Raw genomic sequence first — 22,316 nt, forward strand, 5'->3', positions numbered from 1 at the left:
GTAGTTGGCTATGGCGGTGACAGAAAGTAGTATATTATGGCTGTGGCAACAGCTTTCAGCTCTGTGAATGGTGAGGTGAGCACATGAAGGAAACACTCAGCCAGCTGCTCCTTAAAGTCCCATTCTTCACCTCCTTTGAAGGGGAAATGGATTAAGGTTTGTTATTTTTTATACGTACCACTGATGGTAGTGCAAGACTCATGTTTATTCCAGCTCTGTTTATGGGATGTGCTGTATAAAGGGTGATGAGGACGTATTTCCAGGCACCACCCAACTTTCTATTTTCTCCTTCCCTTCCCTATTTCTGTTCTTCTATCGGATTGTTTCATGCTCATCTGTTGTTTTATAACAAAATGATCCTTCGCCCAGCTCTCTGCATGTTGCCTCTTGGAAGACAAGACACATCAGGAAGCCAAAAGTTCAGTAGACATCAATGCATTGGAAGTAGGTCTCTATCCTCACACGTTGTGTCACGGGGCTGGGTGAGCTTGCTCTGCACCTGCTGGTGTACCAGGGGCTGTGACCGTCCGAGTGGAGCAGAGCCCAAGCAGGATTCAGCTGCAAGCTGGGACGGGATGAATTACTGTAAATAACTGAGCTGAGCCATTCAAAATAAGTTGCTAATGTAAGCAAGATTAACTTGATGTGCTGCCTGAAAAGAGATATTAGAGATGATAGGGAGAGAGAGAAAACTTTTCATTTAGATGGAAACAGGACTGATTAATTAAGCAGTAACGAACAAGAAAGCTTGCCTTGAATTACTATGAGGCTTGCAGTGCTAATTTAACACAAAGTACAGCTCCCAATTTGTTATTAAATTAAAATGGCTTTTAAAATTGTTTACTTTTTTTTTCCTTATCTGCTTCTGTGTGGCAAAATGATTATTCTGGCTAGTTAGAGAAACCAATCAGAGCAACAGAAAGTGTAGGTTGAAGGGGGAAAAGATTGTCCTGTTGTGTAATTAAGAAATATACACTAATATCCACGACATCATGAATAAGCACTTCAAAGTAGCATGTTTGCTCTGTGTTGCATATTAAACCAAACAATTAGCATGCTAACAAGCTGCTCTGGACATACAGGGAGAAAGCATTGCACTTAAGGATGTAACTGCTTTTTGCTTTTTTTTTTTTTTTTGAGTCTAAAGATCTGTTCACCTGACTGACAAGTATTGATAAGGAATAGAGAAGAAACGTTTCTCCTTCTTCTGCCTTTCCTCTTTCTCATGATTTTCAGAATAGTTTTAACTTGGTAGACTTTGGGGTTACCCCGTACAAGTGAACTTTTGCTACGCCACCAAAGTGCGTGATGGAAATGTGAAACACTGTGTGTGATATAGATCCTATGAAACAACAAGGGGAAGAACCTTCTAGTGACTTTGCTTTCTCAATCTCAGACAAGTTTTACTCTGACAGGAATGATTCTATGTAATTTATCATAGGATAGCTCAACAGTAGCAATTTGTCATCCATTGTGATGTAATTTGATGGGTTCATTTCTTAAATGAATTATGGATTATGGATTACCTCTGTATATCAACAACAGAGCTGTATCTTTTATGTAAATATTCCCTCAACTTTTTCTTCCTCTTCCAATCCATTTTCCGTCATACAGAGATGGCTTCTCTTCCATCTAATCTTTCTACTAATAAGGTGTTTAATAATTTAGCAGCCTAAAAAATGAACATATTTCAAAGGAGTTGGTATCAATAGTAGTATAAGAGCCTCGGGCTACAAAAATGTGGATGAAGCTACCAAAGTTTTAGAGTCAGGATCCCAACTGTCTTTGTGCTTCAGGCAGCTATTTTATTAAAGTTGGTATTAAACAACACCGCCTAGGGTATGATTAACAATTTATGACTTCCTAAGAAGGATTAGCACAAGCCTATCATTTTTATATTTAAATCTTAATTTGCATCTAAGAGAAACCTTACCCAGGTTTACATTTTCATTATTTATTATTTTTATTATTACCATTGCTGGTTCAGAAACATTGCTTGTGTGAGCACTGCCAGCACCAGTTTGTTGTACTCATCTTTTCGTACCTCATCCCCTCACACATGTCAGAGGAAAAGCTGGCCTCCTGTGTCATGTGATGGGTCTCATCCTGCAAAATGATGGATTTTGCATCTTGCTGGGCTCAGCTGCTTTTCACTGCCCCTGAAGTCCACTGGGATGGAAGGGATTGGCACATGGTAGAGTCAGGCTGAGATCTGCAAGCCTAGGAGCTGAACATTGTCCAGCTAATGTTACTTTAGAGGGTGAAATCCAGATATACACGACTGAGGCTTGCCTGACATACCTTCTCAGAGAGAAGAATTTTCTTTTTTGACATTTATTTGATGCAACTAGTTGTATCTCTTTCTCAGTGATGTTTTTCAATGAGCCTCTCTGCCCTGCTTATTAGGTTACTGCTGGGCAGCCTCTGCTAGGACAGAAGGCAGGGGGTGATCCTGCTGCTGTGTTCTGGGAAGCAGTGGAGCAGGAGCTGTCGATTTCTGCTGTAACAGAGGCAGCCCAGGAAGGAGGATGCTACCAGGTGGAAGGGGGAGGCGAGTACATACCAGTATCTCTGCTGGCCAAACTTCGCTCACAAAGGCAGGCCAAAGACATGCACCTTAGTGCAACACAGTGGAATTCATTCCACTGCAGGCAAGGCTATTTTTTATTTATTTATTTTAATGTTCGAATAGAAAATAACAACAACAGTCTGTTCTGTTATCTTTCTATTTTCAAATTGACCTAATGTTCCCTTTGACTTTTTCCTCTCCAGGTTCAGCTGCTTCAGGAAATTGTATGGCATATCTTCTTTTTCTTTTTTTTTTCCCCTCTGTTTATTTCCATTTCTGTTACTCTTCAGCGGACTTAACACTCATTTCACCAAGGGTTAGATGTGGTGGTCATAGCCTGTAGAGCTAAGGGAAAAGATTGTCAACTAGGGGCTACGAGCTCCACTGGTTCACAGCAAGGAAGATGTGATTCTTGTCCTCTTGAGTTTCCCTAGTCAGTAAGACACTAAAAGGCTCAAAAGAAATGCTGGTATTTAAGCATCTTCATTGCTTTATTTGAACTCTCAACATCTCCATGGCTTTTCTTTTAATCGATAGCTTAGTTTTTGTCTTGGACTCGAGGGCTTTAAACTTTAAATACTGGAGTCATAATCTGAAAACTGCTGGTTCTTCAAAGCAAAAACGAGCACTAACACATTCAGAGGAAGATCTCTCATATGCCTGGCTTTTCAGGTTGTGACAAACTAACTTTCAGTTTTAGGGCTGTATTCACATTTCAATGTGTTAGGAGAAGTCTGAGAAGTGCAATCAGAACGTTTTCCTGTGGTGCTTGCATTCAGCGTGTGCTTGTGGGCCATTACTGTCAGTGGGATTTAAGCAAATGCTCGAAAGATTGTGCTGAATCAGGGACTAAGCAGTATCTGTGAGGAGTAAGTCCCTTAGATTCGGGATTAGTGACACTCAAGGTTTCTATCCTACATTTCTGGCTGAAATTTTAATTAGTCACATTCTCAGTCAAAAGAGGACAAATGAATCTTATTCCTTTGACTTCTGGGGAGATGTAATGATAAATGTGAGCTGAAAAACTGGTCCAAGAAAGCAGAAGAAAACGCATAAATAAATTATCAACAGTGGACATGCCCAGGAACTGAGAGCAGTGAGCTCCCTTCACTCTCTCCCATGAAAAATCCTCAACCATGCAGCCCAAGAGCAGAAGCAATGTCATGGGACTTCTGTGGCCAGTGACACAGCAAACAGCAGGAGCAAACAGTTCATATTTAATCTGTGGAATGAATTATTTATCCAAAGTGTTCTACAACAACATATTATTATTTATTGGTCTTACATTAGTCCCCACAGTTCTTAATTGCATGAAGCACTGCGCTAACCTAACAGAGTCCCAGCTGGCAAATATGTTCAGAGAAATCAGTCTTGGTTGTAGGAGTATTTGACCAAACTGTGGCTATCTTTGCAGCAAATCATATTAGAACAGAGTGGCTAAGCAAGTTCTACCCTGTTATAGATGTGTAAATTAAACATCAAAGATGGCTTATTGGTTCCCTTAAATGAATCAGACATGAAAAAAATGCAATATATTGAAAGTAATGCACAAGAACATCTTACATGAAGAAGCCTCAGTGGTCTTCTGGACAAATTCTGCCCTGTTTCACACGTCTTTCTACTGTATTCACAGATGGAACTGTGTCCAGAAAAAAAAAATGCCCTGTGCTGTTTTATTTTGTTAATCATCATTCCCCAGAATGTATAAAACCCTATTTCTTTCCTATTGCATGGCTGCACGGTCTGAACTAGACAGTAAAATGTCCAACCATGGTCAGTAGGTATTTTAGGGTTATACTGGGTTGCTTTCCACAGTAACAAAGTTTTGTGGGAAATGTTGGCTTTGCTGTACATCAGTCTGCAGTAGAATGGCACAGTTTGCAGTCACAGACATGGTGTTTGGGTCAAAAGAACTGCTAGATGAAAAAAAAAATCAGGGAACGTTTCTTTTATACACCTCTCTAAATGTCTACCTTTAGATGTTGATTACTAATGAAGTTCTACCACACACCAGTGCACTTAAATTTTTCTCGTGTGGATGCCATTTCTAGAAGAACATGTGGTTATCAGCCTGTGGTGGAGTGTCAGCTGGCCTGAATCCAAACCATAAAGTCAAATACCTTCACACGATGAAGGTGTTTGGAGACTTGAACTAACGTCCATGTTGTGCAAGTGATTTCATCTTGACATGAATGAATGAATGAGGGAAATGCATGAAGTAGGTGACCTCTTAACATCTCCTCCTACCTTATTTTCTGAATCTCTTCAGAATGAGTACAAAGACAGCCCTGCATCCACACCCCAGCTTTAAATGGGTTACCGATACCCAGCTCTGCACTTTGCAGATTGAGTCTTTCTGCTGCTTCAAACCAGCTCTGAAATGTGTCCCTTCAGGTTAGCTTGCATAAACGTAAAACCCCAAATTAGCATTGCAAGCAGTCATTGCCCTCAAAAACCAGTAGTTTGGCTGTGTTCAGTGCATATTTGCCATCTGCTAATGCATTAAAAAAAGACCAAAAAAAAAAAATCTGGGCCAAGTCCTTAATTGGAGTAAATCCACGTGTATCTCAAGTAACTTTAAGGAACTGTCATCACCTTTACTATCTGATGAATTAGCCTCTGTGACCACAAGGCAGTGGATGCTTTAGAGCACTTGGGCTATGTGCTACTTCTGCCTGACTGAATGGATGCCAAAGGCAGGGGTACATTTTCACGGAGGCAGCCTTCTGGTTGCTGTCCACTGTGCAGAACAGGGTGTATACCTTCAAACTGCAAGCTTTCTGTACTCCTGAGTACTTGGCTCTGGACACAACTCACATACCTTGCAATATAAATACTCAGCTTTGCTTTCTAAGCTCTAACCCTGACCATGCAAAGCCAGAAGCGTGGATGCTGTGATAAAAATAGGAGGCTGAACCCTAGGTCCTGCAGAAATGATCTCTTTAAAAGCCCTAAACAAAGAGGGAAAAGGATGTGGAAGCATCTCATACCAGAAGGGACATTTTGATTGTCTGTGGGATTTTATCTCTATCAGGAAAAACAAAACAAAACAAACCCAAAAAAAACAGTTCTTCTGGGCATAGGAGTTTGCATTTTGACCTGTGTTCTGCTCAGGATGAGGAGCGTGTGATGACAACCTGGCTCATGGTGCACCATTACCATGCAGGTCACTGGCACTTGAAAGCAAAACAGGACTGTCAAGGAAAGAAATGTAGAATGACATTTTTGGACCATATTAAATGGATTTCTAAAGAATATATTTCCTTCTAACAGCCTTTAAAATGCTTTCTTTCTTTCTTTTTTTTTTCAAAAAGAAAGAGAGAGACTCATAGCATTTGTCTTTTCCCCACAATGCTGTGGTTTGGTAGATGCCTCTGGGGGAGGGCTATGTGGGAACAGCACAGAACACTCTCCAAAAGCTTTTAACTAACGCTATTTGAAAAACATAATTCAGTGAGAGTGTTTAAAAGGCCTTGCAAGAGAAATTTTGCATCTTTACTTCACATCTCACCCTCACATGCCTGTCTCTTTCAATAAAACTATTACTCTGCCACTGGGAGCACCTGGCTTGCTGGCTGGTATCACACATCTTTCAGTATGTTGATATCAACATAGCTGGGATACCTCAGGGGATTGGCAAGCAGACGGGTTTTGAAAGCCCTCTATCTTCAAGGCCCCTGCTCAAAACCCAGCTAGAACAGATGCCAGCAGTCAAAAGCACCATCAGTACCACCTAATGGCTCTTCAGAGGACTGTGTAAGCAAAACAAGTAGTTTCATTCCCTTTCATAGAGGGAAAATAAATAGTGTATTAACAGCATCATCTCTTGAGACCTTCAGTGGCACTGGCCCATGAGCCAGTGGCAGAAGTGGCACGGAGAGCAGCACTGCTAGCCAGCACCCAGGCACGGTCCCTGCAGAACAGGTGTGAGGCTCCTTGTCGAGCTGCAGAAACTTTCTTTGCTGCTGTTTATCCACTATCTGTTCTGTGGATAAATAAAGGTCTTCAGCCTCCACAGCTGTCAAGTGTCTACACTGCAGAAGGACTGCATCAGTAACAAGACTGAAAAAAAAAAAAAAAAAGAATAAATGCTCATCCCAGAGTAACTGATCTGCCATGGAGTCAGGCAAAGAAAGGATTCCTGAACCTCTGGACCCCTGTACAACACACTGAGTTACTCAGAGAGGCCATAGCTTTGGTTTTCTCATATCTGCAGAGAGCTACAGGCAGGGCAGCCTCTTATCTCAGGGTGGAATTAACTTTTCGCACACTCTAGTCATGCAGTGAAAGATCTGCAGTGATATACCCGATACATTCTGGCCACGTGTTTAAATTTTAAAACCTTGACTTGTAACATCTCCTGTGATGGAGGGGAAACAGAAAAGAGGGGACCACATACATCTACAGTATTGCAACTACCCACTAGAGAATAGTTTCTGAAAAGGAACCGGATAACTTAAGCTTGAAGTATCAGTGTCCTTCTTTTCATAAGTAATCCTTACTCATGCTGAGTTCAATATTTTTTTTTTTTTACAAAGAGTATTGTATCACTAGCTTTTAAGGTCTTTGTACCCTGGAGCAGATCGTTTGCTCAATTACAGTGGAGAAGTTATTTCATGAAGCCAGTGATAACTCACTTAGATAGGAGTTTGCAAACCTGCACACTGGGGTTTGCAGAATCTGTATTTATGCTTTATAGATGTGCACCTTAACAGAAACATAAGCTTGCAAAAGAGACCATGTGGCATACACGTTCATAAATAGAATGGGTTTTATCCTCTTAGGAATAGATGTATATGAATCTAAAATGCATATAGCTGTTCATCTCACACAGACACCTTTTTCTTCCACTGAAGTCTAGGTTAGACATGAAATTCAGCCTGAAGTTTCATTTCATAAGACAGCCAAATCAGTATTCCTCCAAGGGAAAAACAAAACAGAAACATGAAAATTATAACACCTGAGGACATGATCTAGTTTTCAGTCATTTAGACAGTCTGGTCAAATGACAGGACCTACACTCGCTCTTATTTACATTGAAATGTTGCTCTTCCCTCTCCACTGGAGATTCTGGCAGCATTTTCAATGAACTTCCACAAGTTTGAGAAGCTGAGATTTTACCCACTGATTTTAATGAAATTGTTCTCAGCTGATGTGAATGGTGGCAACGAATCGGACCCTTATATTTTAATTTTTGGTGGTGTTTGTTTCATTTCCAAATCCCCTGCATGCACCATTTCTTATTGTCCACTCTAAGCATTCATTTTTCTTAAAGCTCTGACTTGGTAAGATAAAGATATTATTATACAGGGATTTTAATTTTCTCTAAAAAAAAAAAATCTAGCTCTTGGATATAAAGAAAGCTTTGAAAGCATGAACTCTACTGAGGGGAAAAGATAAAAGAATAATCATCTTAGCTATTTTCAAGTCAATCCAACTCAAGATTTATTTGGAGATGTGGGATTGGCAATACAGTTAATTTAATCGCAATAATTTATTACTTTCTTACTAACCAGTAATTTATTAAATCACCAGCAAACTTACCTCTCAGCTTTCTGGAGCAAGGCAGATTCCAGGGCTCCATCTCCCTGTTCCTATGGTCTCACTGGCTTCACCCATGTATAATTTGGCCAAAGACATGCCGACTCCTTGGTCGCAAGCAGCTAAATAAACCAGAAATGTATTAAGTAAAGGTGAATGATAATGACTTAGCACTTACAGTGTTCCTTCGTGTCCAAGTGCTTTGCAAGCAGAAACTAATTACGATACGTTCGGTAGTAATGGTTCAGAGAGATACTAAATTGTGTTCTTACTGTAATAAATGGCTGTGCTGGGGTGGGAAATCACTAGATTACAAGACAGGAGGCAGCAGCTTTAGGATAATCCCTGTGTAACCTCATGCACCCAGGTCCCTCACTGGAGACAGCACACATCTAGACTTCTGCACAAACACCTTGCTGTTTTTTGGGAGAGGTTTGCAGCTTGCCCATATTGTCCTTGCTTCAGCTGTACTGGTGCAAAGGGGCTGCAGGGCTGCCAGAACTTCTGCTGTTGTCTGTTCGTGACCAGACGCTGAAGAAGGGCTGGCAAAACACTTCGTAACTGCCACGGGTTTAAAGAAAGATGACTAACCCCTAAAGCATTTTCTGTTGAATATTGCAGAACAAGAAAGAAAAAAATCCCCTCTTTGCTGCTCTGCTGTAGCAGTCATCTTGTGTTTTCTCCTTGAAGTATGTGATGCCACAAAAAAAATTAATTACTTTAGCAAAAAGAAATAGGATTGTAGGGGAAAAACAGATTTGTAATATTATCCTGATTATAGCTACAGGTAAGAGATAATCTCCTGCTTTCGCTTGTGCAAGAAAAGATACTTTGTCTTAGGAACTTACTCAAAAAAATCCATTTTTTATGAGGTGTCTAGCTATAAAGAAAAGGAAAAAGCATCATCTGTGGACTGTTGCATTTACTTATTTCTAGAAAAACTTTCAGGGGATAATTCACATTTCAACATCTTGTTCCTTATTAACTTCGGCCAATACCCCTTTCCAGGAATCCAGTCCACTGCATGGTGATGGCGAAAGCTCTGTAAGAGGCAAATTAATTGTGTAGGTTCTGCTTGTGCCTTGCTGAACTGAGCTCTCTCTGGACTCAGCGGGGCTGCCACAGAGCTGCTCCTCAGGGCTGCCAGGACGCCGAGACTCAATCTCTTTAAAACAGAATCGTTCTGGATGAGAGGGAGGTATTAACCAACAAAGTTTTAGACATTAAATGAACTTTGGAAACGAGCAGCACATTCTGTTGATTTGGCCAAGCTCCCACACAACTAAAGTTCATGGCATTTCTGAGCTTGCCCAGCACACATCATTGAAGGTAATTTTGGCTGAAGTGATCTTATGCGGCTTTTCCTTGGGAGGAATGGCATACAGACCAGCTTCCCTCTCCTCCTTCAGGCAGAGAAGTTCGTAAAAAGATATGTAGCTAATAAATGGCAGTGGTGGAAACCCTAGTTACTGGCAATGTTCAGGGTTATGGAACAACCCCCACCTCAACTTTAGTTTCTCGACATTAAAAATTTATAGTGAAATACCAGCCCTGTAAAATCCATTGATTACTTGTTCTAATGCAAGAGAGAGGGCATTTCTGAACCTCTTCAATGTTTATAATACAGATTTAATGACGGTGGATGCTGCCAGTTTCATGGATGATAACAACCTGGGTTGTGCTCATTCGGCTGGTCCTTGCGTAAGTGGCATTTGGTGGCAGTTTCCCCAGGCTAAGCTACTAAACACCTTTTCCTCCTCTCAGCTTTCTAAAAATTAAGTGTAATTCAACCCTTGTGAAACTTAGCCTGCAGATTACAAGAGAGCCATAATTTCAGTTGGTGCTGATTTAAAGAGGGGATTATTCTTTTTTAAGAAATACAAAATAAAAAATTGTTCCTTTTCTCCTCAACCTACTCTACATTCAGTAAATCCTATAATAAGAATTCTGAAAGCAATTTTTACAGGTTTTACAACACAATTTTACAACAGACATGCTCAACCCCCCCTCCTTTTTTTTTTTTTTTTTGGCAAAACCTTCCTAAAACTGTATCTCTTTGACCTAAGATTTCATGGTTAGTAAAGCACTAAAAACATGGAAGATATAAGATTATTGGTGGAGTTCTCATAGCCCATGAGGTATTTAACTAGAAGAGATAGTTTATTTTCTAAAATGCTGTCTTAAGAAAACAATAGCAAACAGAAGGTGTTTACACTCAGAAGACTAGGGTAAAGCATTTATCAGAAGAAAAGCAACAAGACACGGCTGAAAACAAAGCAAAAAAAAAAAAAAATCCCCAGCTATCCAAATAGGCTTTGGAAAATGGGAATGATTAAAAAAAAATCTCCGATCAAAAAAACATCTGCATGCTAATCCTGGTGTTTTCAAGTGGAACAACAGAGTAAGAAAAAAAAAAAAACACATACATTTAAGAAGAAATATGAGAAGCAAACAAAAAATAATTATGAATGGAAAAAAAAACACATGAACAAGTTAGAAAAATATACAGAAAGAAACAGATTGAATCTGCGCGTTTTTTCACAATGGAGCTTTTGCTGGTGTAACTGCATATTCAGCAGTGTGAATATTATAATTAAAGAATGTCAGCTCAAGCAAAACGTTTTAAAACCTTCCTGTTAATAAACTGCTTAAAAATACTGATTATTTTAGGAAAAAGTGAAGTGCTGGATTTTCGTGCCTCAATTCCTTTCATCTGATACAACCCATTTAGATAGCAGATGTCTCTCCCAGGCAGTGTTTGATAGCAGTGCTGTTGATTTCGATACCAAGGTGATGAGAATATCTTCACGGGGCGGTTTGGCACCATGGCGCAGATCCCAGCACTTGCTGGTACCTGTGCCAGGGTCCAGCGTGGTGCTGGGCAGGGGTCCCACCAAAGCAGCCGAGCAGCACCAGCCCCATGCCACCTCCAGGCTGATGAATGGTGCCTGTCAGCAGGATGAATTAGGCACGGTGCGGCGCGGTGCTGGGGCAGCAGCTGGGAGGGCTGGGGGCTCTGCACGTTGCAGCCCACTGCACAGCCGCGTGCTGCAGACAGAGCTTGACCCCCGGCGAGGGCAAGCAGCAAGAACTGAGCGCTGCTTTATGCCAGGCTTGGACCCCAGCAGGAGCTCGGGAGACAGCTCTCAAGCGCTATCAAACCTGAGTGCTAGTTCAAGGCAAAGCTCCTTCTTCTCTGGTGTTTGGAAAAAAAAATCTCATTGAATTGCAACTAAACTTGCTGCTGCTTCTTATAATAGCAAGACGAAGTCATCAGTGTATTTAATAACAGTTGCAGTGGACTCCAGTTAGACCAGATGAGCCCAATCCTGCAAATACTTATGCATAGGTGTATTTTTACGGACACAAGTAGTCTCAAGCACTTACATGTGTAGCCACTCTGAGAATTTTGCTTATCATTCAGAAAGGCTTAAGGAAGATCCTATCATTGCATGTAATGATCTTAAGAAAGATTGTTATAACATACCTTGAAAACAACTCCTTTTTAGGTCTCTTTAAGATACTGTTCCAGCACAAATAACTCAAAGTTGGCTGAACCGTGAAAAATGGCAGCTGAAAAATAACCGTTGGTGTATATATTCGTCCTGGGCTCCCAGGAAAACATTTGTCATTTGGAAAGCCACTCTGAGCTTGTTTTTTCAGCACCCAAAAGCATCAGAACATCTTAAGATTTTTGTCAGGCTCTGCCAGTGAGACTGTGGTGCACTTTTCCTCCCCATTACAGCCACGCTCTGCTTGGTGAGCAAGAGAGTTTACCTGAGGTGTCATTACAAAGTGGGAGAAAATTGTGATCATAAATCATCAATGTGAAAAATAAATGAAGCCTTTGGGATTGCGGGATTTTGTCCAAAGTTTTTGCCCTGCTATGAGCTATCCTGTAATCTAGCACTAGAGTTCTGTCTTTCTCAGTTGCTAAAATGCTGCTCCACACTGCCGGGTTTCCAAAGGGTCACCATGGCAGTCAGACTGTCAACCCAATCCCGAAGAGCAAACAACAGCACAAGCAACAGTTTGGTTGTGAGTCTGTAAGCATGACCTCATCCATTTCAGAGAAATTTTAACTTTCTTCCCCATTCGAGGCGCAAACTTCCAGCTCCAACTGTTCAGATGCCAAAAACGTCAGACATTGTAAAATATAATTTTGAAAAATGTGGAGTAATAAAACACATAGCTGCGGCCTTTGTGAGATAGATGATTAGCTAATTTTGAGTCATTCAGAGACAAATCTAGATACGTTTCTCTCACTGTACACATTCAGCTGTGCTCTCTATCGGAGTCTCACAGAAAACGACCGAACTCTGGAACGCGGCAGATGAGCAGAAAGGAATTTGTTCCTCTGGGTTGCGTGGCACAGGACGTGAGGCAACATGGGGCACATCTAGACAAACAAAAGGCTTTGTGATTAACTAACGGCATTTCAGGAGAGCAGCGTTTAATAATGTCGATTCTCAATGTGATTTCATCCAGTTGTTGCCTCTCCATGCTATAGCAGTTTTATGTTTTGTTGTCACAGAATCATTCACCTCTGCGTTCGGGGTCAATCTCTCTTCGTTGCACAGCCTGGCCATAACCGCACAGTTGCTATTTCTTGCCGCACGTTATTTTGTTTTAGGCCACTTAATTGGAAATAGTTAATTGGCCTTGGTGTCTTATGGCAGGGAAAATAACGCTCTTAAACTGTATTAAGCTCCCATAAATATTTCGCTTCATGCTAATTTCCGTGCTTCCAGCTGAGCTGTTAAATGCGCTCAAAAGAAATAAAAAAAAAAAAAAGAGGAAAAAGTTTTTTCTTTTTTTAATTGTCACACTAAACACATGCCTAGAAAGCGGTGAGATGCACGTAGCTTGCTGTAGCTGCCGCTTTGCGAAGCGCCTGCCAACCACCGAGACCCCATTCCCCCTCCCGGCCGCCGGGAGCCCGCCTGAGGGGCCGTGGCCATGCAGTGCCGTGACCGTGTCAGGCCAGGCCGTGCCGTGCCGTGCCTCAGCCGGGCCTGTAGCGACCTCAAGCGGGGGCTGCCGGCAGCCGGGGCCGCCTCCGGGAGCCGCGGCCCAGCCTTGGGCTGGCGACCCCCGGCCGGGTACGGCCGTGGGCACCGGGACTCCCCGCCGCCTATGGGGCTCCGTGCAGGCCGCAGGAGGGGGGCGGCCTCGCTGGCAAGCCCGGCCGTGCAGCCAGCACAAGGGCCGGCGGCAGCAACTTTCTCCAAGTTTTTCCTCATCCTTCTTTCCGTGTGGTTAACAAGGCGGTATGCTTTTATCTGCTGCTTCCTGCAGCTCCCAGTTTATAGCCCGCTGATGGCATGTCAAACGCCCAGATTCAGCATCACACGTGAAAGCAGAGCTTAGTGACTCTCCCTCAACATCCCGTCCTTCCTTTACTTCTTACTATCCCCCAATAAAAGTCGTGAAGGAGCACGTTATCATACTCAGTACATTACACCTCTGCTCAGAGTCACAGTGCAGTAATTCAGGCACCATTTTGCCCATCTTCTTCTCTCTAAGGTGCTTTCTAATGGCTTGGTGAAGCATCCACACAGTTGAGTTGCGTTACTGGGGACTGCAAATGGGTTAAGGTGACGGCTTTAATGAATGAAAACTCCGCTACCAAAAAGCTCAGCCTCCAGAGAGCTAGGTCACGAATATCAATCCTTAGCCTTAAATAAATCTGCTATTGTTAGTCCCTTTCCACAGTCTGACCCTATTTGCATTAGTGCAGATTGTCACCGTTCCTCCAGTATAAATCTGTCCTCAGCTTAAATTCAGCCCTGGAAGGCTTATCCCAAAATAGGTGAATTCACAGATTGAGCAAAGCTTTTCTAGCATTTATTCATTTATTTATTTAAATCACACCCTCTGCAGAGAATATAAGTCAGGGCTTGGTCTAAAATGTCCTTTATTGTCCTGGTGCATCCCTGCTGTGTTTAGCAGCTGGCACAACTTAAAATAGCCTTCAGGCTGCTCTAAATATTGCCGAATTTCCTGGGAGCATAGCACTAGAAGGAATCTTTTGGGGGCACTGAGTCCAGTTTTGCCATAATCACAAGTCTCCCCATAATAGACATCTAGTTTGCAGGAGTGCACAGCGCACTTCACCCTTTGCTACATCCTGTAGCCCACCTGAGACCTGGAGAACATGCAGAAGCAGAAGCAGCTTAAAAATGGCAAAACATCTCAGTAAGGGAAAGGAAGAGATCAAGGGTATGATCTGGCAGAAACTGAGTGAGGACTAGTGGTGTATAAGAAGGACTTAAAGCCACCTTTAACCTTACCTTTACTCCCCAAGCTGCTCTAAAGCCACTGCTTGGAATGAATCACGCTCCCCTGTGCTCCCTTTGTGCAATGCCGACTTTGTAATCATTTCTAGAAGCACAAAGCATTGGCAGACAGATTCATGGCACTCATTTTAAAGCCCGAATGCTTTGCAACTGCGTAGGAGTTTGTACCATATGGTTTCTGCTGGATCATGTAATGTCATACTGAGGAATTGAGAGATGCATGATAAAATAGTTTCACTTGATAGTGGCCAAAAGCAAGATATTGCTCATTGTGGTAATGTACTGCCCCAAGTCTAATGTCTTATGTCCCATCAATATATCCCCCTGTAAAATACAGGCCTTTACAACAAGTGAGCACTGCTATACTATCTTTGTAATACACTAAAACAACAACTAAGGAATATATTGTCTCAGATTGGACCTTTTTTTTTTTTTCTTACTTTCTAATTACATTTCCACACTAAACCAAAACATAACAAAACAAACAAATGAGCAAAACTAGCAGAGTTAATATCTTGATTGCTTTTTAGGGCCCACTAAAAAGGATTGTGATCCTGTCAGTCATTCTGGTTTCTTTCGATGAATAATTAAAACTCTGAACATGAGATAGACTCAGAAATGATTTCCAGGAGCGTGAATTTTATTTGCCACTCCTCACCCCCCTGTTTTTTCCAATGTTCATTGGTTTGACAATTACAAGTTACTGCCCACCCAATAAATTTCTATGCGATACTGGACACTGTGGCAGGCCACCGTGTTTCTCAAGAAAGGACTAATCTAAAAGCAATAATAATTGCTTTTCTTCAGAAGTCTAGCTGTTTTCAGTAGTCTGGAAAAGTCTATCTGTGTCCTAATTTCCCAGTACAGTTTGGTGCTGCAGCTGAGCCAAAAGAGGCATATCATGTTTAAGAGCACTAATAAGAATATGTCCAAGAAAACAGTCTTATCAGGGCACACACAGTTGTTAGAACAAGTGATAGCAAGGGAAGGATCTTGAAATCTTCTCATGTATGAAACACAGCAGGCAGAAGGTCTTACGGAAAGACTCAAAAAATCTGCTAACAGTATCTATGACATGCAAAAATCCTGCCCCCGCTTCCATCTCCTCCTCTCCCTCACTCACATGCAATATGTTGCAAGGGTGCAAGTGTGAAAAAGCACGCATACAGAGTTACATGTAGGCAGCGCGGAGACTCCTGTCATTTTTCCTGCTGTGTATATTTATTTTTGATGACCAAACATCATTATTTGTCTGTTATCATGGAATGAACTGGGCAGAAGGATTTGCACCTGGCACGTTACTGATTGCCCCAAAATCTTGCAAAGGTATCAGAAATTAGGATATCACTTCAGATAGATAACTGGGACCTAATTTTAATTGTAATTTGAATTTAGTTTACCACCTTGCTTACATTACACTGAAAGCTCTTCTTATACACACCCTAATATAGCCATATTCTGGCAATCACCATTCATTCAAACAAAATCTTGTAAAAATCTACTTTACATAAGGATATGAATCATTTCTGACTTGTTGACTTCTGCAATAAAGCAACAGATCTTGCACCGCATTGTTTGTTGGGAGGGGAGGGAGTAGGCTGGTGGGATTTTGTTTGGAGTATTCTGACAAGCATACAATGTTTCATGTGTTCTATGGGCTTGACTTGTCTTGCATATTTGTGCAACACTGTGGGATCAGCAGAGACAAACATCCTTTGTCAGGTGTCTCTGATTTATCAGTCTTCATTCACGTTTGTTGTAATTCCTGCTACCTTCCGCCCCACATTATGGCTACTTTGCAGTATGCCCCACAACACAAGCTTTGTGGTCCACTCCCAGAACGAATAAATACCGAGGAGAGGAAATGTTTTTTCATGCAACATGAAACTGTTGTACTTCAGCAGCCACTGCAATACATAATCCTGCTAAACCCGATTTCAGTAACATCCAAAAGGGAACTGGAGATGTGTGTGGCCAGAAACACTTGTCTGTGAATGAGAATGCTCCAAGGTCCCCACAGCTGCTTTTGGAAAGGCCATAAATACTTCAGATCTTCCGAGTTCAGAGCAGTCTCTTAACTACACCAAACCAGGATCCCCACACGGAAAGCAGATCACCCCCACACCAGCCTGTTGCTGGGATCTGTAACCACTCCTTTACTGCACCCAGTGCTGGCCACCTTCAAACGAGTGACAACAGTCTAGATCTGCCACGTGTTTGTTCTCATACAACAAAATAGCTTTCATCCTATGTTCCATATATTCTTCTGGTGTTTGCATCAGGAGTTCAAATTCTGACTCAGGCTGAGCTCTGCTGTAATAAAATACCTGTGGCCTGGCAGTGTTATGATGCCCAATCTTTTAATGCACCAGCTAGAAGAGACGGAAGAACACAGATGTAGCAAATGCCACTGCACAGTATGCTCTCTCCAGTTACCTGGAGGCGTTGTGCTGTACAAAAGCATAATGTCATCAAGCACTTGGGTGATTCAGCTCCTCCCCATCCTCAGTACTACCTTGTAAGAGGTATAATTGAGCTCTTTTTTCTGTTCTTTTCAGATTTTTTTTTCTATGTGTTTTTGTAAAGTCAAACAAATAGGAAAATTAATGACAGCACATGAGTGCACCACAGAATAACGCTACTTAAGGACTGCTGTGCCCTTGGCTCCAATTAACCTTAGTGTTCGTTATAGGTTGCAGCCAGCTGCATCAATCACAGTTACTTCGGTTGGGGGGAAAAAATATAAAAAATCCATCATTATTGCAGTCACACACAGATAAATACATTATTTTCCTAAAGTATCATAATCCTCCACTTACCAAAGAGGGCCTGTGATAGCTGGGAGGAGATGAAACTCGATTTTCCTTCACATCTGCTTGATCCTTTCGTATAATCAGCACCGCATGCACCAAGCAAGGTCACAAACTATGGCAATGTTCATCACAACATGCAATCTCCCCATTCTAGTGCCATTAACTGCTCAGCAACCTCTCCTTCTCCATCCCACTGTTTTTAATCTCCTAGAGCACTTCAGAGCAGGAATGGGAGAGCTCGCCTTGCAGACCCGTTTCCAAGATTGCTGTCACAGACCACACTTTGAGAAAGAGTCAGCAGTGAACCACTATCCCATTTGTTTCAGTGCAATAAGATAAAGAACATCACAGTGAGATTTAATTTCAGGTTTGCTGGCCAGCACCTGCATCTAGGAAGTAATTCTGACACCACCACTGTTATAGGACTGCAGTATCTCCTCTGAGTAACATCCTGAAAGTTTGTAGAGACCTGTAGCTGATCTAGAGACAGTGGGACCAAACACATGGTTCATTTTCTTCCCTTTATTTTTTAAAAGGGTAGAAAGTCAGTAGTACCCTCTGTTATGAAGGCAATTATTTGCAGAAAGATACAGCCAACTTTACACTGATTTTCTGAAGGCCTATTTGCTTAACCTGCATAGTTTGTGCTGAAGTTTTGTTCAAAGCCCATAGCTGCTTGAACCAGAAATTAAAGCAGAACATGCATCGCCTGAGGCGAGGGTAGGAGGTTCTGGTGAACCCCACCTCGCACTGTTTCACATGGCCCTAGTGTTGCTGCAGATGCTTCCTTTATAAAAGCAGACCTTTCCCAAGACACCTCCCTGCAGACCAGCTGGGTCAGGCACACATCTCTTGGCTTTGTTGACTACCAAAGAGCCTCTTTCCCTGACACTGGCCAGGCTCTTCTTCCCCACCCCACTCACAACTCTTCTTCCACGTGGGTCCCTCCCCACCCCACTCACAAGGCAGCACCTTGGCACTGTGTTGCTTCAGCATCCCTGGGGAAAGGTTCGCCACACACGAGGGTTAGGGCACCCAAATGTTCGCTTCTTACTTTGAGGCTGCCCTCAGCTCTAATGAGGCGAGGTAAAAGCAAGAAGTCTTACGACATAGAGGAGGCAGGCCACAGGTGCACCAAAGCAAAAAGGTAACCGAGTCCCTGTCTTCCAAGCAGCAACATCAGCTCTAAATAGCTCACTCTGTATGCATCCAGCTGACGAGTTGACAGATACTTCACAGCCTTCTGGCTGAGGATTTGGTTCTTATGCAAACCTATGACTTCAGATTGCATTCATGCAAGAGGATCCGGGATTTTTATAGAACCAGATGCATCTTTTGGCAGGAGGTGTATATGCGTGTGTGTGTACAGAGTGGGGGGCACATTCAAATTCAAATTCTCCTATCCCTTCTCTCTCCCTGCAAGGGAAATTGTTAACTCAGGAAGACATTTATGTTACCAGACAATTGTTTGCTTTTCCCAGTCTCACAAAGGCTTGGTACTTTGGGAAAGGCAAGGTGCAGGGGTTTCCAGCATCGATGATAAAGAGAGTCGCCTCACGCCTGATCTGCCAGCACGCTGTAAGAGAAAATGTTCTTCTCCATTTGGCAAAGGGGAAGTCTCAGTGCGAAACTTCCTACACAGAGCCTTCCATCACACTTACAGATGTGTTGCTGGAGGAAAACCGAGGCTGCCCCAAACTTGCTAAACAATCAGAGAAGTTTGTTCACCTTCTTCCCTACCCAAAATGCCTGTTTGGAAGGAGTAAGTTAAATAAACTTGCTGGAAATGTAAAACCATTTATTTCAATGAGAGATAAGATGCAAAAATCCATTCCTCACCTGTCTGTAATCCCTACTGTTTTATGTGTATTGAAAAAGTACTTCCATCAGCATGATGCCAGCCCATCATTTCTTAGATAATGATCAAAATTTTCTCTGTAATGCTCTGCTGCTTAGGCCTCAGTTCAGCAAAGCATTCAAGTACATCTTTATCTTTAGGTCTGGTAGCAGTCTTCAGTGAAAGTATACGGCTCGGAAGTAAAGTGCTCTGCTAAATTGGGTCCTTCACAGGACTAAAGTGAAAGCTCACATGAGAGCAAAGCAGCATTGCTTTCCTTCCACTTACACTTGTTTTATTCACTTGCTCTTGCTGTGTACAGCTGTGGATTGCTGGCAGTGTGTTTGGATGGAATTTGAGGGATTCACAGCTTCAAAGATGAGATGTGCCAGCCTTTAAAACAAGCTTGTATAAACACAGGAAACAAAAGCATCCATGTAAACAAAGGGAGGCAATGCATATATTCACACCTGAGCAAACACACACACGTCTGCTTGCAGCCCCTATCAGCAGTGCTCCAGCAGGTTAGATAGTGCTCCCTGTTTCAGCAGACGTAGCTCTCATTTCTGCTGTTGCTTTTCTCTTTGCTTCATGATCAGAGAAGCACTGGGGCCAAGCCTGCTGCTTTTGCAGCACACTGTAAAATGTATGAAGAGGTTTCAAAACAACTGACAGTGTCTCATCTACAGTGAACTAGCATTAGGTATATGCTCTGGGGATGTAGCAGTCTACATATCATTGGATCTCTACCTTATACTTTTCCTTGTCTTGCTGAGATTTTACGGGGAGGCAGATGTTGCTTTGTTTTTGAAAAGACAGTAAGGTTTTAAAGCATACCCTCTAATTCAAAAGGCTTGTGTAATCATAGAGATCAAGGGATCGGGAAAAGAAGAAACCCTTACATTGCAAATACTGAGCATTTGCTCTGCCACAACAGAACCACCAGATATCCCAGTACTTCAGGGGAAGCAGGCTGCTTCCCCATAGCCTTTACTGCCTTGTCTCCTGTCCTGCCCTGCCACTACCTATGCCAAGAAGCCACACCACCTCCATGGGTGGCCTGAAATGAGCCAGATTTTATCCCCGCTTCATTATGGATGGACACATGCATGGCCCCACAGAGGTGTTCACCTTTTGAGGGCTGTCCTGGACCCCTCTCAGTACCAGGTAAATAATGACCCTGGACACACATGCGGACCTCTTGTGTGAGAGCACACTCAGCCAGCTGGTACACTAGGATGGCATACCTCTGGATTATTCAGGCTCACTGTCAAACCCTCAGAGATGTACAGGGTTGCTTCTTCTACAGCCCCAAATCCCATTTGCTTCAATTTTATGAGAGGTAGAAATGTTCAGCACTAATCACAGTTGGATCAGGCTTGACACAATCTTCTGAGATTTACAAAGATACAATGTTAGTTCAAGAGACTTGCAAAAGCCCCTGAGGGAGCTCATCCAGGGGAGCGAGATGCCTTCTCGGGATGCACAGAAGTCAGCCTGGTGCCTAATTCCCATTAAGTTAACTCACACAAGTATTTTTGTAAGTCCCTCTTGGCACTAATCCCTCTTGGCTTCCCTTCCCTCTTCTCCTTCCCCCTTCAATCTTTTAAATAAAGACAGCACTTAGCATAAAGAAGTGTTGCAAGGCTCCACTCAGTGCCTTTAAAGTGCTTTTCAACTCCTCTGGCAGAAGTGTCTAAGTGTGGAGTATGCAGTGAAACTGGAAAAAGTGGGGATTTTAATGGAGATGATGTGCAGGCTCCGTTCTATCAAATACATTCATCTCAAATTTCTCTGGTGTCAACGTCACACGGCTAAAAGAGGGTGCCGAATCCCCAGGGCTCTCTGTGCCTTTCGGCTCCGTGATTAAATCCCCCAAGCCGATTCCCATTTCATCCATTTCTGCATGACTGAAGCAAGAGATGTGGTTTGAGGGATAAGAGAACAGGAGATATTTTAGCTAAAGCAACGTAGCTAAGTCTTAGTTATATTTTGTTATCTTCAAAGAGAAGATAGATAATATATAAATCAGCTGCATTACAAGCAAAAAAAAATGCACGGAAAGCGAGTAGGGGAGGGTGGCAGCATACAAGTGACAAACAAGTAATTTGGTAATAGGGAGATGAAATACAACAACTGATTTGTTTATCTGACCATTCTATTAACCTCTAATGCAACATTTCATCTTTTATAATTGAGCTTTCCATTTTGCTGTTAGACCTTAATAGCTAAATTGGCATCTTGCGGACCAGGCCAGAAAACAGAAGCGAGCACAGGGGCACGGACACACTTCAGTCCCTTCACCTATTCTGCACAGAAGCTGCACCGGCCCCGTTGCATGATGCAGCTGAGGTCTTGCTCCTCTCCATGCTCTTCTGGCTGCATGCTGTGGGTGAAGGAGAAACCATTCCTCCACCTCCTGGCCACCATCCCAGAGCTCTTGGGATAGACTCCTCCTGAGAGCCCTTCTCACCTCCTTCAGGTCAAAATTGTAGGGGTTTGCTTGAGATCTGCAAGCTGCACTGGGTTTATTTCAGCTGAAATGTATTATGGAGTAGTACAGCTAACAGGCTCCTCTCCTGGCAGGGTGTGCAGATGAGTGTCTGGTGACAAAAAAGCTCTTAAGCCAACACAGCTGCAGCAGAAAGAACATGTGGATGAGACCTCGCTCCCCCATCTGAGCCTGCTGGGTTGTGTAAGGTAGGGCTGCAATGCAGTTTGTGCTCTACCCACTTAGGCAGGAGCGGGGAAGAGGGAAATAATCAGATGGGAGAAAGAACTTGAGCCAAAAGTTTCCTTTTGCTACTGGGCCAAAGAAAGACTGGAAAGGAGGCTTAGGTCTGGTAGATAGAGGATTCAGGTGGATGGCCTGGGTGCTAATCTGTGCTGTGAATATTATGGCACATTACACAGCCTCAGCACAGCGCATTGAAAAGGATCCAGCTCAAAGAGCCCCACCAGAGCATGGGGGCTGGAGGTGGGAAACAGGCTAGAAAGCTGTTCCACTTTGGTAGATGCATTTTGATGTCCCAGCTGGGGCTCCTGAGGGGAAATAGGAAAAGGAGGGTCTAGCTTGTGAATGGTGCCAAGCATTAGCTGCCACATTGCCTGCCTGCATCAGATTTGCATAATTTTGCCCTTTCTCAGTAGCAGAAGTGCACGCACCTGGAGGGCTTTGATGGCAGAAACACGAGTGCTTGGGGAATTTTGGCACCTCTAGGGTCAGCTGGCAGCTGAGAAAAGGTTCAAAGGCTCTA

At 42.8% G+C, this 22,316-nt stretch overlaps 1 protein-coding gene and 1 long non-coding RNA gene across 6 annotated transcripts in view; one reads left to right on the forward strand and one right to left on the reverse strand.

The window, feature by feature from the left end:
- Window positions 1-22,316, forward strand: part of CDH6 (cadherin 6) — a 104,930-nt gene that overhangs the window by 9,320 nt on the left and 73,294 nt on the right. The window contains exon 1 of one of the 5 annotated variants that reach the window (XM_040547748.1): window positions 21,639-21,759. The exons of 3 other annotated variants lie outside the window; for them this stretch is intronic. The gene's annotated coding sequence lies outside the window, so the exon portion shown is untranslated. Of the gene's footprint in view, window positions 1-21,638; window positions 21,760-22,316 lie in introns of those variants that run through there. One more of the 5 variants, XM_040547750.1, reaches the window with a different exon arrangement.
- On the reverse strand, window positions 2,815-9,438 carry LOC121065152. The gene is made up of 3 exons (XR_005816926.1): window positions 8,383-9,438; window positions 8,114-8,232; window positions 2,815-2,914 (listed from the first exon to the last, which is right to left on the reverse strand). It is a non-coding gene; the product is annotated as an uncharacterized LOC121065152 (long non-coding RNA).

Source organism: Cygnus olor, chromosome 2, assembly GCF_009769625.2.
Source record: "Cygnus olor isolate bCygOlo1 chromosome 2, bCygOlo1.pri.v2, whole genome shotgun sequence".
In the NCBI taxonomy this organism is placed as follows: Eukaryota; Metazoa; Chordata; class Aves; order Anseriformes; family Anatidae; genus Cygnus; species Cygnus olor.